Here is a 15,225-nt window from a genome sequence, read left to right on the forward strand (position 1 = left end):
TAAAAACCCATCGGGCGGTGACTTGATAATTTCCAGCCCAAATCCGTAGTGCCTTTTAAAAAATTCAAGCTCCCTGCGTAGAGCGGCAACTGTTTAGGGAGAGTGAAATACAGCACATGTTTAACTCTTCTGACACGTATTTTATAGCCCGCTTTCGTTGAAATCCCCTCAGGTTAGTAACAACGGCCTGTCTTCATACCTTAAGAGATTCTTATTTTCAACAAACGGACCGTTAGGGGTTCCCGCTTGTCTAAAGGCAGCGCTGTCTGAAAAGCGGGAACCCCTAACGGTCCGTTTGTTGAAAATAAGAATCTCTTAAGGTATGAAGACAGGCCGTTGTTACTAACCTGAGGGGATTTCAACGAAAGCGGGCTATAAAATACGTGTCAGAAGAGTTAAACATGTGCTGTATTTCACTCTCCCTAAACAGTTGCCGCTCTACGCAGGGAGCTTGAATTTTTTAAAAGGCACTACGGATTTGGGCTGGAAATTATCAAGTCACCGCCCGATGGGTTTTTAATCTACAAATTTGAAGTCTCCAATTTTTTAATAAGGTGAGAAAAGAAGTCAGTGCAAGTCGACTTTTTTATATTAGTTCAAAAACTTCCTTATCTTATTGTGATAAGTAGTTGGTTTAATCAACAGCCGAGAAGAAACCCGTTTTATTGAGAGAAACCACAGTATAGTGGAAACACAGCCTGATTGAGATGGGAGCAGTGTACCCTTAAGATTAAGGTAGATAATACAACATAAAGAGACTATGTGGATGAATAGATGCCGCTCTCTATCACACACTCTATCATGCTTTATATAAAAAATTAAAATAGAAGGGCGATTAAGAAATGTGTAATTATTTTTCCTACAGGTCTCACATGCCGTTTTTTAGAGAATGGAAATAACGGTGCCTCAATCATTCTGGTTTTAATTGAAGAGATTGACTGACAAGTCCTGAAGAAAAATCGTAGTCAGGTAAAATTAGAGGAAACCAAATATCTTAAGGAAATAAAAATAGGCTCTTACTTATAATAGTTCAGATGTAAAAATGTACTGCAACGAACGGAGATGTAGTATTAGATACATCAGTTAACAGAAGCTAAGATACTAGTTTTAGGTAGGGTCAAAACTACTATTTGAACTCTTATAAGAGATAAATGAATGAACTTTGTTGTCATCCCTTTCTGTAGGTTCCCTTATCTTTTCTTCCTTTTTTAAACTTTTTTCTGGGTTCCACTTATCTACTCGAGATAGAAGGTTAGATATGAAAAAATCATTGTTATCAAATCAAGATGTGAATCAGATCTCTAATGCATATCAAGAGTGAAATGTTTGAATACCTTAGACAGAACAAATTATATCATAAAAAAATGCATTTGTCAAGGCTTGTTCTCCCTACGTCACCTCCAATGTATGTGTATACCATGAGCACTATGCTATGTACTAAAGAATACTCAAAGTCAAACAATGAACTTTAAATGATATTCCCATGTTAAGATGAAATGAACCAAATATCACAAAATGAAATAGATATTGACTTTTTAGGTTCACTAATATCAATCACGAATTTTGATTGTCTAAACATGAAACTATAAACTGTAACATTGAATCTTTTAAAAAACTATACGTATAAGAACTAATAATATTTTGTTCTTTGTAGACATATTGGCTGAAAGTATAACTGTCCTGAGGAAGACACCACGACGTGTCGAAACGCGTTGACTCAAACCTAACAGCCACAGTAACTGTAGAAAGGACTTGTATCATTGTCTTTCTAACATGTTTTAAATTTATGTTTTCTTTAATTAGGAAACTTATCATTTTTTTATCAATAATTCATGATAACTGTATATTTATACTGTATAGATTTATCTTTGGTTTTATTAAAAAATACTATTTTTGATATCATTATGTTTGTCTGTGTTATGGCTTAAGTTTCTAACTTTGGGAATCATGCAGTTGAGTACATAGCTGTTTTTGTTCAATAGATAGCCTGGGTGTTTACCTTCATATTGTATGTTTTCCCTGACCCAGGATTCTTATCCTTACCAGGGGGCCCTTGTTACTTCACAAAAAAGTCAAGTGGGAACACCCACTCAATTCACATGGAGCACCTTCTCGGGGCAGAGTAAAGCAGCTCAGCAATTTGCGCTGTGCTGCTTTACTCCAGATTTATGGAGCCACTTAGGGCCACGCAAAGTGGTCTTGCGTAGCTTCATAAATCTCACTTAAGGTTTGCGTAGCGCATGTATCATGTTATGTGGTGCAAATGCAACGCAAACTTGGTAATAAATAAGCCTCTTTCTCTTTAGTGATGTAAAAGGAAACTAAAGAGACTAGATCCTCCCCAGTATATGGTGCACATCTTTGTGAAAGCCCCCTCCTTTTCAACTGAACATCAGAAAGAGTTTGTAGACATGTATTTTTGGTATGCTGTTTTACATCAGAGAATTACAGGTGTGGGGGTTGTAAACACCACAGCCATTGTGGTCCTCGCTATACAGCTGGGGTGACAGAGTCAAGAACTCCAGAGGCCCATCCGAATCTACATATATGTATCTAGAGTCAAGGTTGGCCACAGGCATTGGTGAGCTGGGCATAACCCACAGGGTGCCCAGATTCAGAGAAGTACATGTGGAGCTGACCTATAGAACTGCTCTTAATCACCTGTTTTTTTTCTCAGACCCTTAGATGCCTTCTCATTTTCTCCCGGTTCTTTTCACATCCCTTAGCCTTCTCCTGTTTCAGTTTCTCCTCTGCCTCCATTTTTTCCTTCCCTCACCCTTTACCCCTCCCCTGGCCTCTCACCTCTACTGTGGTGCCAGTGGAAAGGAGCTCAGGTTTGGCATGAGTGATTTAGGTGAGGGGGGTGGTTGAAATATTTGTTCACAGAGAGGTTACTGCACTAATTTAATCAGCCGGACCTGACCTGTTTACCCAAAAGCTACTGTCTCTGCTATTACCCGAGGCAGGAGAAAGAGGTGAAGAAATAAAAGAGGTGCAGAGCAATGGTGAGGCAGGGGAGAGCGTTACTAAGGAGAATCATGAGAAGTGCAAAAACGGTTTTTTCTCACTTTTAGGGAAAGGTTCCAAATGTGTCAGCACAAAGTCAGTCCCCCAAAGCATACCACTGTCTTTAGAACAAAAAAACATCTCCGACGTGCAGAGAGTGTTCTCCTAGTTTGTGGGAGATGGTTGTCCTGTCCTCCAACACCAACATTTAAATGGCAGAACCAGACAGGAAAAAGCCAGTAGGAATTATGTAGGAGGGTGTCTTATGTGGGCCCCAAATGCCATTGCAATCGGTGTAGACTCACCAAGGGGTTCCCTTCAGCAAACCTGCGGGCAACTGAACCACCACCACCACCTCACTCTGATTCAGGTGTTGGATGCGAGAAGTAGGAGGACGAGACAACTGTAAAATGTTGACATCTGTCCTATTACCTTAAACCAAGGTACATCCCTACTATTCTGGCTTTGTAGAAAGTCATCTTCGAATTTAACAGAATTGCTCAGACTTGTCAACGACACATCAAATCCTTGCACGAAATGCATGAACCTAAAAACATTATCATACTTCAATTACTAACAGTGTAATAAGATTTCATAACGTTTGCAAGTAATTCTAATGAAAGAAGGGCGCTGATTTGTACACTTAAGATGCTGATGAGGTAATAATTAATCACTGGAAGATTGCTGTGAGTACATTTTTCTTACATTTTCATGCCCCCACAGTATCATACGTTAGATTTTTATAGATGACGTTACTGTACTTGTAAGCATTCGTTCACCCGCTGTTTCCTTGTTGCACTTAGTATATTGAAGGGTATGCTTCTGGGAGATGGTACTACGAAAGTACAAGGAAAAGAGTTTTATTAGAATTACCCCCTCTGTGTTTTTCTTTCAACAGTTCTTCGTCAAGGCATGGAAATCAATAGCAACTCATTGATGGAGCCTAGATTGGTTTAAAGCTTTCCGGCGCATACTAACCAAGCAGTCAAGTGTGATGCTTTAATTCATGTAGGACTTATTATTTTGAAGATTTACTTGTCAACAGGAAAAAATATGGATCTAAAAAGCAATCAAGCAGCTCTGAAAGGAAGAGACACATCTTTCAGATTTTATTTAAGGTCACCTCGGTTCGCCCTTATTCGCTCTGTACTGTCAATGCAGTGCACACAGCAGAAAAGCTGCAGGAATCCTTTCAGTTTGTACAATCTGTATATGGAGGTTGCCGGAAAGTGGATGTTTTCGGGCCAATTCACAAGACTATGTTAACGAGAACTATAGGAGTACTGTTTTACCTACTCCAAAATGTCTTTGTGAACAGGCCCCAAAATAATTTTGATGCAAGTGTAGAATTAGTGCCTCCAACAAATTATAATTTAAACATACATAAATTAAGCACATTTGAAAAAAAACGGAAAAAAACTAGTTATAACTTTAGAAAATATGGCCTTACTTCCTTATGCCTGTGTAATGTATGTGAAAAATCGTCAGTACAAAGTCAATATTGGCAAGTCTTCAGAAAGGATTCACTGCGAGAAAGGACCCTGAATTACAGGAAGGGCCAATACTGCTGCCCGGATCTTCAGCGCTCCAGGTTTATAGCATTGTAATTGCAGAAAAAAAGCTCAAAACACTTAAATCATACTGTGTCCCTTTTGCAGCAATATCGCACCTGGAGTACGTGCCTTAAGTCTTTCTCTTACTGCGCCTGAAGGGAGCGAATCATGTAAGTATGCCTCCAAAAATCTAAAACCCAAACATGCACCAAAGACATCTTTTGTTGGTAATTTTTCGAGATGAAGATCTGGCTAAAGAGAGATGATTTTTTTCTCGACATTGGCAAGTCATTTTAATAAAAGAGCCATAAACATTCTGTGTATTTCTACAATATATTGAACTTCTGGGCAATTTATAAAACGTTCAAATACACTAGTTACAGGAATTCATGTCCTGCACATAAATGAACAACACAGATGTTGGTGAAAACTTGAGTACAACAATGAAAAAAAATCGAAACGATGGGGGATATTCTCAAGAACGTGCGATAATCATCTAAAAAATGGGATAACGCAATGTTTTATATCGCGGGAAAATAACTCCTTGTTAACGTTCTATTCACAACATGGCAGTAACATGCGATAGTTTCCCGATAACGCATCAAATGTCTGCGATAAAATCACCAGGAAGGCGATAAAAATCTAAACCCGAACATGAAAAAAGTTGCAATGGGCCCAACCGCAATGAAAAAATCAGCGATAATCTGCGCCAGGCCTGCAATTCGCATACATCAGGCAGGAAAAATCACTTTAAAAGCAGAAAATAAAACAAAAATAAAACATAAACAACTGTGAAACACAATGGAGGTAGCCAGAGCAAATAGAGAGGACAACCAGAACCCCACAAGTCCCACGGAGGACCAGCCTGGGACCTCAGGGTTAGGGAAGGGCAAGGAGAAGAAGAGGAATACGCGGTTTAGTCCGCAGGAAAACAGGATCATGATAACAGAGGTGATAGAACACCATCAACTATTGTTCGTCACATCCACTGTGTCATTGGCAACAAAAAATGGAATATGGCAGTCCATCGTGGACAAGGTGAATGCAGTCGGAGTTCTGAGGAGGACAATGGAAGAGGTCAATAGGTGCTGGAATGATGTGAAGTGCAACCAAGCAGAAACTCGGCAGCAAACAAAAGGCAGCAATGCAGGCTGGAGGTGGGAGTACAGCACCACAGGAGGAGCTGGATGAGATGGAGGAAATGTTGTCCACAGTCATCAGTGTGGAGACAGTGGCAGGAGTTGGTGATCCGGACACTGCTCAAAATTACCTGACGCAACAGGGTGAGTAACGACCAAGGACTGGGGGGACGCGGAAGATGGGCACAATGGCACACATGCACAATTAAGTATAGCAGAGTGCACGCCCACAATGACTCTGGATCATGTCTCTGACCCCCTTTGACACACTGCAGCACACCTATAAACAGCAAGTAGGCCCATCGACTATGTTCCCAGAGGGGGTCCTTCCCACACACCAACAATCTCACAACCAACCAATGACATGTGCTAAACCCAGCAAAATGGCGTGTCTGTGAGCAGCACTGACAATGCAAGTGACACTGCATTACGAATAGCTTTACTGCAATAAATATATCATGAAATGTTACACGCCATGAAACTGAGGAGGCTGAGTGTGGACCACATCCGTAAAGGAGCAGGTCACACTCTGACACGTCCACGTGCACAAACAACCCCTGACGTCAACAACACATTTGCAGACAAACCATGCCTCAGACTGACAGACTCCCAATGCCTACCAAGAGCCCAACGTACCCAAGTATGCACCATCTCAGCACTGTATAAGCACAGAAGTCAAAGGCACACCGCATGAAAGGTTTAAGGGGCAGCAAAATCAGAGCTGCAGGGGCCACTCTCCAAAAATGTGGGACACACACATAACATTCAGAGCACATCAACATTGACAACAATGTGGTACAAACTGCAACACGATCTCAACAGAACTGAGGACACAACTGGTGCTGCTTGTGATGGCCAATCACATTTGGCATAGCAGAGATGTTGGACTTGGCCCTTTTTGCGGGGTCATTCCAGAACTTTTTGCCTTCCTCCTGTATTTGCCTGACCTGTTTTTGTTGGTTTTATGACTATGGGCACTTTACCACTGCTGATCAGTGCTAAAGTGCATATGCTCTCCCTATTGTAAATTGATGTTTGGATTAGTGACTCCATGATTGGCTTATTTGATTTACTGTCAGACCTTAGTACAGTGCACTGCGGGTGCCCAGGGCTGGCAAATCAAATGCTGCTGGTGGGCTTGCAGCACTGGTCGTACTACTGTGGAAAAGTAAATTTTGCCATGTTCTGTGTCCCTACGTGTCATCCATCATATGTTATGTGTGCATGACCAATATGCATATGTTATTCCCCATGTCCAATTAATGACGCAATTATAGTTGTGTCCTCCTCTAGTATGCCAGTTTCCAGTCCTCGTGAATACTACGAATATCAGGCTTATGTAAAGTAATGTTGCCACGTTTCTCAGTGTGCACGTTATTTCATTATAAAGTCCCCGTTTCCAGGCCTCAACAGGGCCCGGACATCAGATTCAGCTCCTGTCTCCTGAAGCCTCGTTGAGGAGCGATCCAGCCCCCACCTGTATCCTCGACCTTTCACTTACTCCCTGCCTCGCAGTGCCCGGTGCAGCTTGGCTCTGCCTCTGGGTCTGCCAAGACTATGTTATGATTCCAGCTATCAGTTCAGTCTTCCTTCTCTGCATTCCTAAGCTACTGAACTGCATCAATAGTTTCCGTCATTGTCTAGCCTATTCGGCTCCATGTTAAGAGAAATACTGCATTTAATGGTCATTTAATATTCTTCATCACGCACTACATGTAGAATAATGCATGCTCTGGTCTTAGAGTCAGTTAGCTTTTCCCCTCATGACTTTTAGTTCATATCAACATGTTCCCTAAACATTAGATACCAGATAGGGTTTAGGTACATGTCGCTCCGACCCTCCAGACTTTAGTCTCTGCTCCTAGCACAGAGTTCATAGCCCCCAGCTTCTCCTAGTGATACGTCATTGCTAGTTTGCGCGCACCATCAGGTTAGAGGTCCCGGCTCCTTAGGTAGCCCCCTCCTATGTTTCCGCCCATTCATGACATATTCTGTTACGTCTGCACCACATGTCTATGTATACGCCCAGTTATACCTCTTTTTACTCTTATCTTTCGCGACTGCTACGCGTCACGCCTTCTGCTCCACCCACTGCTACGCCTACTGCAATGTAATGCTATGTGTTCGCGCTATGTATATATGCTCGTGTATTGTTATCAAAAGTTAGCGCGCTCATTCCAGGCCCAGCCCCAGCAGCTGCTGGGCCCTGTCATCCTATTCCTATGCAGGTTGTCCTGTTCCTGTCCTTATGCTGTATTAAACCTGCAAAACTCCCACTACCTCGAATCTTGACTCTTATTTATTGAGCTATCTGTTATTCATTCATTCATTCAAAAATAGATCCGGTATTATTTATTTATATACCACATAATGGCGCCCGAACAGGGACTTGCCCTTTCCCCACGCGTCGGTGAAGCCACGCCGACCCCCTGACCCTCTGCAGTCGTGACGGAACTCTTCTGCGCAGTGGCAGATATTTCTGCTCAAGTATCCCTCAGGCCCACGGAGGAGACGGAGGAGGCGGTCCAGCATCCAGACGAGACGGTGGAGGAACGCGGCGAGTCCCGACCAGAGCCCAAGCCAAGAGTCCAAGGTCCGAGGTATCCGGAGGTCCACCCGTAACTGAAGTCTGAAGTCCGAAGTTTGTCGTCGTAGCAGTCCAGTCCAGTCCGAGGCCTTCCGTTCTTGCTGCCCGGTGAGTACCGTTACTGGGGTGGTATCTAGACAGGGTCAATTTGATTGACTCTGGTCTGTGGGTTGGTGGTACACAGTCCCACAAACGAAGTGTTCACTTCGGTGGATACGGGTCCTGACGTGTCTCTTTAAGAGACCGGTAAGTTTCGTACTGTTTCAGCAGTGCATCTAGTTTCTGTTCTAGTCAGTTCTGTTCTCGAGAAATTTCAAGTATTTTCAGGTAGTATTCTGTTCGAACTATTATTTTAATTGTTTTTCATGTATTTCAATGTCGTTGTATGAATGGGGTATAAGTATCGTGTTTATTGTGTATTGTATTGTGTCTAGATTACAGTTCAGTCATGCCCATATTTTCCAAGTTACGTCAGTTAAAAACTAGAAAGGGTCTGCTGGAAGCAGCAGTTCCCGTCCCGCCTAGGGACAGTCCAGGTCACTTTATGTATCAGAAACATGGCATAAGTGCCATATTGTATCTAGATTTATGGGTAGAGTATACCAAACAGTTAGAAGAAAAGTATAGATGGCCCGTATCGGGTACATGGGATGCCGTAGAGGAGGCATTATGGAAAAAGAAAGCCAGACAATCACAGAAAGACGCCATCGAGCTATGGCGCAAAGAAGCTCATAAAAGAACCGAAAGAGAAATCAGAAAGTCAGAACTAAGTAGAGAATCCCAAGAACGAGCCCAAGAAAGAGAATTAATCGAGATAGGTGAACGAGTTAGAACTGAGCAATCAGACAGACAGAGGAATGCCCTCATTAAGGGTATGTATCCTCTTCTTGCTGAGGGCTTGCCAAAAGCGACCCCAGAGGCATCCAGTAATTTCCCGCCACCATTAGTTCCGACCAAGCTACGTCACAAACCGACCGCAGCTGATATTTTTATTTCGTCCTATCTGGACGACACAGTCCCCGAATATGCAGATCCTGTTCGCGCTCCGCCAGTCCCTGTAAATCAGGTAATTCCTGCTCCTCCAGATACCGGGGTGCCCTTAACAGCCCCCCCGGGTCAGCCCGCCATACAAGTCCAGCCCACGTTACAATTACCGACCCTGCCAGGACGAAAAGCATCAGTTGATGATTCTAGTTTAGGGGCCGCAGGAGGAGGTCTTCCTCAAACCCCGCCGCCATACAAACGTTTATCAGCACTCGAATTACATGCTCAAGCATCACAGCGTACTCCCAAGAGTAATAAGTCTGTTGCAGAAATCAGGCAAACCCTTGGCGAATGTGTCTATGACCCAGTTCCAGGCGAGTTTAATATGGTTTTATATTCCGTACGCGTAAGGAGAGTGACCGAGTATCTAGTCACCCTGCCGAATATGAAAGAAGATCTAGACAGGATATATCGTTTCATCCGTACAGGGGATGACCCACAAAGTATTAGTGATGCCATGTCTCAAAGGAAAGCCGAGATTCAGCGCATGATATTAAAGTTCTTAATTAACTGTCTAATAAGAGAACAAGATTACCCGTCTAAAGACCCGGAAGAAATGAAAACTCTGACAAAATGGAGTGATAATATAGCCGAAGGAAAGCACAATACCATTGGTGCCATGGAAAGTATGTACAAGAAAATCCGTAGAGAAATAATAAAGATACACGAGCAGCGTAAAGCAGCACAAGTAAGCGAGAAAGAAAGTATCTCTGATCCTGAAGAGGAAGACGACGAGAATACTGCCAGAATAGCGTATGTAGGAAAATCTAGATTTCCAGATCGCCATTTACGTCTAGAACCCAAGTCTACTTTCCATCATTCAGCACCAGAACAAGGTTCCCTAGAACAAGTATTTCAAGCTACCGATCACATTCTGAAATCACGAATCGGTTATAGTGAGTTAAGTACCATGCATGAACAAGAAATAGTTCGGTCAGCAGTCAGATGGATTACTGATTCTACCACTTTTCCAGACGAAATAGTGGCACAAATGTTCCTGAAAATGCCCCCAGCCGAGCAGCGACTGGTGGGTATGTATATGATCCAGCACCTCATTACTCTGTATGAGGGTCAACATTCTGATCCAGGTCCGTTACACGATATCCTGAATGAATTACTCCAGTATAAATGGAGAGGTCTAGGGACCGATTTAATTAGTGTCATTCTAGAACAGCGTCACAAATATAGAACATTCTTGAACCCGCATTTTGTTCATGTCTCACCCCCAGAAAGTAAACCATTCTACATAGACAGACAGAATCCGTTACGAGAAGTCCACCCGGTCAGAGGAACGGGTGGCGAAATGCAGCGAGTGTTTGTATACACTCCGATAACAAAGATGGAACTTCTAGAGATGAAGAAATTAATTCCCTGTCATGACAAAGATCCAGCAGGGTTCCATAGAGAATTAAAAGACATGCTCCGTATGGGAGAATACACTTACCCAGATATCATTAAAATGTTAAAGGTTCTGCTACCCGCAGGGGTGTATGAAAAGCTAAAGGAGAAAGAATGGGAGGTGGGAGAGAAAAAGATCGATTGGGCAGTCCTAGAAGCAGAAGATAAGATACGTGTACCAGGTACTGGTCTTGGAGAGAAATGTAAAGAATTACCAGAATTATTGATTCAAGTTTTACCCAGATTATTAACAACGAGAAAGGAAGACTGGGATGCAATCTCAGCCTGTAAACAGAAACAAGATGAAGATATTAGTGATTTTTATTCTAGGTTTGAAAAGTGCTTTAGTATCAACAGTGGCCTCAAGACAAGTAGTGAGTCATACCCTCACCTTTTTGTTACCAAATTAGTCGAGAATTCAAGTCCACCAATTAAAAATCGAGTTTTGAAAGTCGAAAGTACCTGGCAAGCAAATACTCCGTCCCAGATGCTCCAGATGCTCCAGTACCACCAGAATAGAATCAGGGAAGAGCAAGAACACGAGAGAAAACGTATGAAAGACACGAAAATGAAAGTACTAGTTGCACAATCTGTTCCTCAAGACAGTCAGAAGAGGGGTCCGAATCAAGCCAGTCATCCTGCAGCTCCCGTTAAAGGGAACTGCAATTATTGTAAACAACCAGGTCATTTTATAAATGAGTGTGCAGTTCTGAAACACAACATAGCTACTGGTAAGACTAAAGAAAGACCACGTCCGCCTAGACAGGAACAAGTTTCACAGATTCCTCAGTCACAGAATGCACCACAGACAGTTACAGCACCGCAGCCTATTGCTGCAACACAGCATGTTACATCGCAGATGTACCAGTATGCACAGTCTGAGTATCCAGAGTACCAGCCATATTCATGAAACAGCCTAGAGAGGGAGGTAGGCTTGCCTCTCATCGAGATACCTGTAGATCAAGAAGGTCCCTATGTTCACAGTCAAGTATTAGGGAAAGACAGAAAGTTTTTGATTGATACAGGGGCAAGTAGGACCACAATTAGTCATGCCGAAGTTCCAGGGGCTCCGCTCTCAGGCTCAAGAAATGTTTCCCTTGGATTTTCAGGAAAGCCTATCGTTAATGAGATTTCAAAGCCAGTCACTCTAGAAGTAGGTCCATTGTCCCGCACTACTGATCTGTTACTTACTAAGTCATGTCCAGAAAATCTATTAGGCATTAAAACACTGAAAGAGTTAGGTGCCGTTATATGTTGTTCCCCAGAGGGAATACGTCTGTTCCTACGTGACTTTAAGGGTCACTATGTATTACGAGATTTTGATTCCAGACTGTCTAAAGTTCCGCAGCATTTATGGGCGCAAGGTCCAACTGATGTAGGTTACATGCAAATCACACCCCATCGTGTGACTCTCAAACCAGGTGTAGTGTTACCACGAATCAGGCAGTATAGATTGCCACCTGAGGCTGTAGCGGCCTTATCCAAAATTATTGACGAGCTCATCGCTCAAGGAGTAGTTGTAGAAACTGACTCCAACGTATGTAACTCTCCGATCATTCCAGTCATGAAACGTACTGATCCAAATGCACCCCCAGTATATCGATTAGTGATTGATTTACGGGAACTTAACAAATGTATTATTCCGCAGTACCCAGTTGTCCCAGACATCTCTTCCCTATTGACAGCCATTGATTCCGAAGCCATGTTCTTTACTGTCATAGACCTCAAGAACGCATTTTTTAGTGTTCCAATTCATCCAGACAGCCAGTTTCTTTTCGGATTTTGTTTAAATGGAAGGAGCTATATGTTTACACGAGCTCCTCAAGGTTTCACAGAAAGCCCTAGTATTTACAGTCAAGCACTTAAGAGACAACTAGATAATATTCACATGCCAACTGACACTGCCCTGCTCCAGTATGTCGATGATCTACTGATCACAGCCCGTTCTGAACGTGACTGCGAGCGTGCGTCACTCACGGTTCTGTATTTCCTAGCCGAGATGGGGCACAAGGTGTCCCCTTCTAAGCTTCAATTCTGTGTCCAGCAAGTGGTCTACTTAGGACACTTACTGTCCAAGAGGGGTAGGCAGTTGACACCAGACCGTATCCAGCTAATAGCGAGTCTTCCACAGCCCAAGACCCAGAAGGAGGTGCGTGCCTTTATCGGCCTTACTTCTTATTGCAGACAATGGATTCCCCAGTATGCATTTCTAGCCAAGCCACTGATACAGTTAACGACACAGGAGGCAGCCGTATCGACTGTCCTCCCTTGGACATCTGAACATACACTTAGTTTCAACGAGTTAAAGAAAGCTTTATGTCAAGCTCCAGTTCTAGCTACACCGAACTACAGTAAGCCTTTTACACTTTTCGTCACTGAACGCGAAGGTACAGCATTATCTGTTCTCACACAAGATCAAGCAGGACAATATAAGCCGTGTGCTTATTTTTCTAGCACACTAGATCCAGTCGCCCAGGCTCTGCCTGTGTGCCTCAAGTCAGTTGCAGCCACAGCACTAGCTATCAGACAAAGTGATTCCATAGTTTTAGGACACTCCTTGACAGTACAAGTCCCACACTCCGTGGAAGTTCTTTTAAACCGAACACAAACACAGCACTTGACAATTGCACGTTTAACAGGTTATGAATTGACACTGTTCCAGCCACACATAGATATTAGACGCTGCAACATCCTGAATCCTGCTACACTGTTACCATCAGTTAGTTCAAATCCTGCCACACATGATTGTGTGGAAGTAGTTAACATTACGACAAAGCCAAGACAAGACCTGACAGACATTCCGTTACCAGATCCCGACCTGACACTTTATGTGGATGGTTCATGTATGAGAACTAGTACAGGAGAACTAGTAGCCGCGTATGCAGTGACTACTGACACTGAAGTTATTAAGACACACCGCATTGATACCCTGTCCGCTCAAGCAGCAGAGCTAGTTGCTCTGACACAAGCCTGCATACACGCCAAGAACCTGAAAGTTAATGTTTACACAGATTCACGCTACGCATTCGGAGTTGTACACGATTTTGGAGTGCTCTGGCAGGAGAGAGGTTTCATGACTTCTCATGGAACCAAGATTCAGCATGGTCTCCTTATTCAAGCTCTGTTAGATGCCATACATTTACCGACATCTATCGCTATCATGAAATGCAAAGCACATACGAAAGTTACTGACACTACTTCTCAAGGTAATGATCTAGCAGATCGCACAGCCAAGCTTACAGCACAGACTCCAGACATTCAAGTTAATCCGACACAGACACACACTCCAGATCTGACTACATGTATGACAGTTAAGGACCCTACTCAAGATGTCATAGATATCCAGTTACATGCTACTCCCGATGAAATCAAGAAATGGTCTGAACAAGGAGGGGTCCAGACAGATCAAGGATGGTTAACAAAGGGTAGGACCGCATGGTTTCTCCCCGACTCTATGGTTCAAGTCATTATTAATACCGCACATAGTCCAGCACATTTAGGAGAAAAAGCTATGTTAGACAGTATCCAGAACATTTGGTTCAACAAGCATTTACGAGCTGCAGCCAAGCAGAAAGTCCGTACCTGTATGATATGTTGTCAGTTTAATCCAGGTAAAAGTGTCCCGGTGGAACAAGGTGGTTTCCAGCCCCCTGACCACCCTTTTGAGGTCCTCCAGATGGATTATATTCAGATGGAGCGATGTCGAGGTTTCAAGTATGTCCTTGTAGTTGTATGCGCTTTGTCCAGATGGACAGAAGCATATCCAGTTCCAGATTACACAGCCGCGACCACTGCCAAACAGTTGGTTCGTGAATTCTTCCCTCGATATGGACTCCCTAGAGTCGTATATTCTGATAACGGTCAGCCATTCTCATCTGAGTTGATGAAGCACGTTTCCCTGTTGTTAGGGTACCAGTGGAAGTTTCATTGTGTACGCCATCCTGAAGCAGCCGGTCTAGTCGAGAGACACAATCAGACTCTGAAAATCCGTATTGCAAAAGTGTGTAAAGATAAGGGTGTGGACTGGCTAGTAGCTCTGCCAGTCGCTTTGTTTTATATGCGCATGGTCGCACATTCCAGATCAGGTCTGTCCCCGTATGAGGTCGTTTTCGGCCGCCCCCCTAACATGTGGGGTACTCCTAGACCCCGAAGTATTACTGATGTTTCATGTAATATGCTGACAGATTACCTAGCTTCCTTGATGTCTGCCCTCAACTCATGTCGTTCACAGGTTGCCGCCGCATTTCCAGACAATACCGAGGTGGCACCGCATGAAATCGTTCCAGGTTCGATGGTGCTCGTCCGGAACTTTGACAGATCAAGTCCGCTGGAGCCACGTTGGAAGGAGCCCCGTCAGGTCCTCCTCACCACCCGTACAGCTGTGAAATTGGAAGGTCGCCGCGGCTGGGTGCACCTTTCGCACGTCAAGAAATTCTACGGATTAAAGCCGGTCTCTAAAAACATTTCCCAGGATATCAAGACTTGTCAAAACATTGTT

This window comes from Lissotriton helveticus, chromosome 2_1 (genome assembly GCF_964261635.1).
Source record: "Lissotriton helveticus chromosome 2_1, aLisHel1.1, whole genome shotgun sequence".
Taxonomy (NCBI): Eukaryota; Metazoa; Chordata; class Amphibia; order Caudata; family Salamandridae; genus Lissotriton; species Lissotriton helveticus.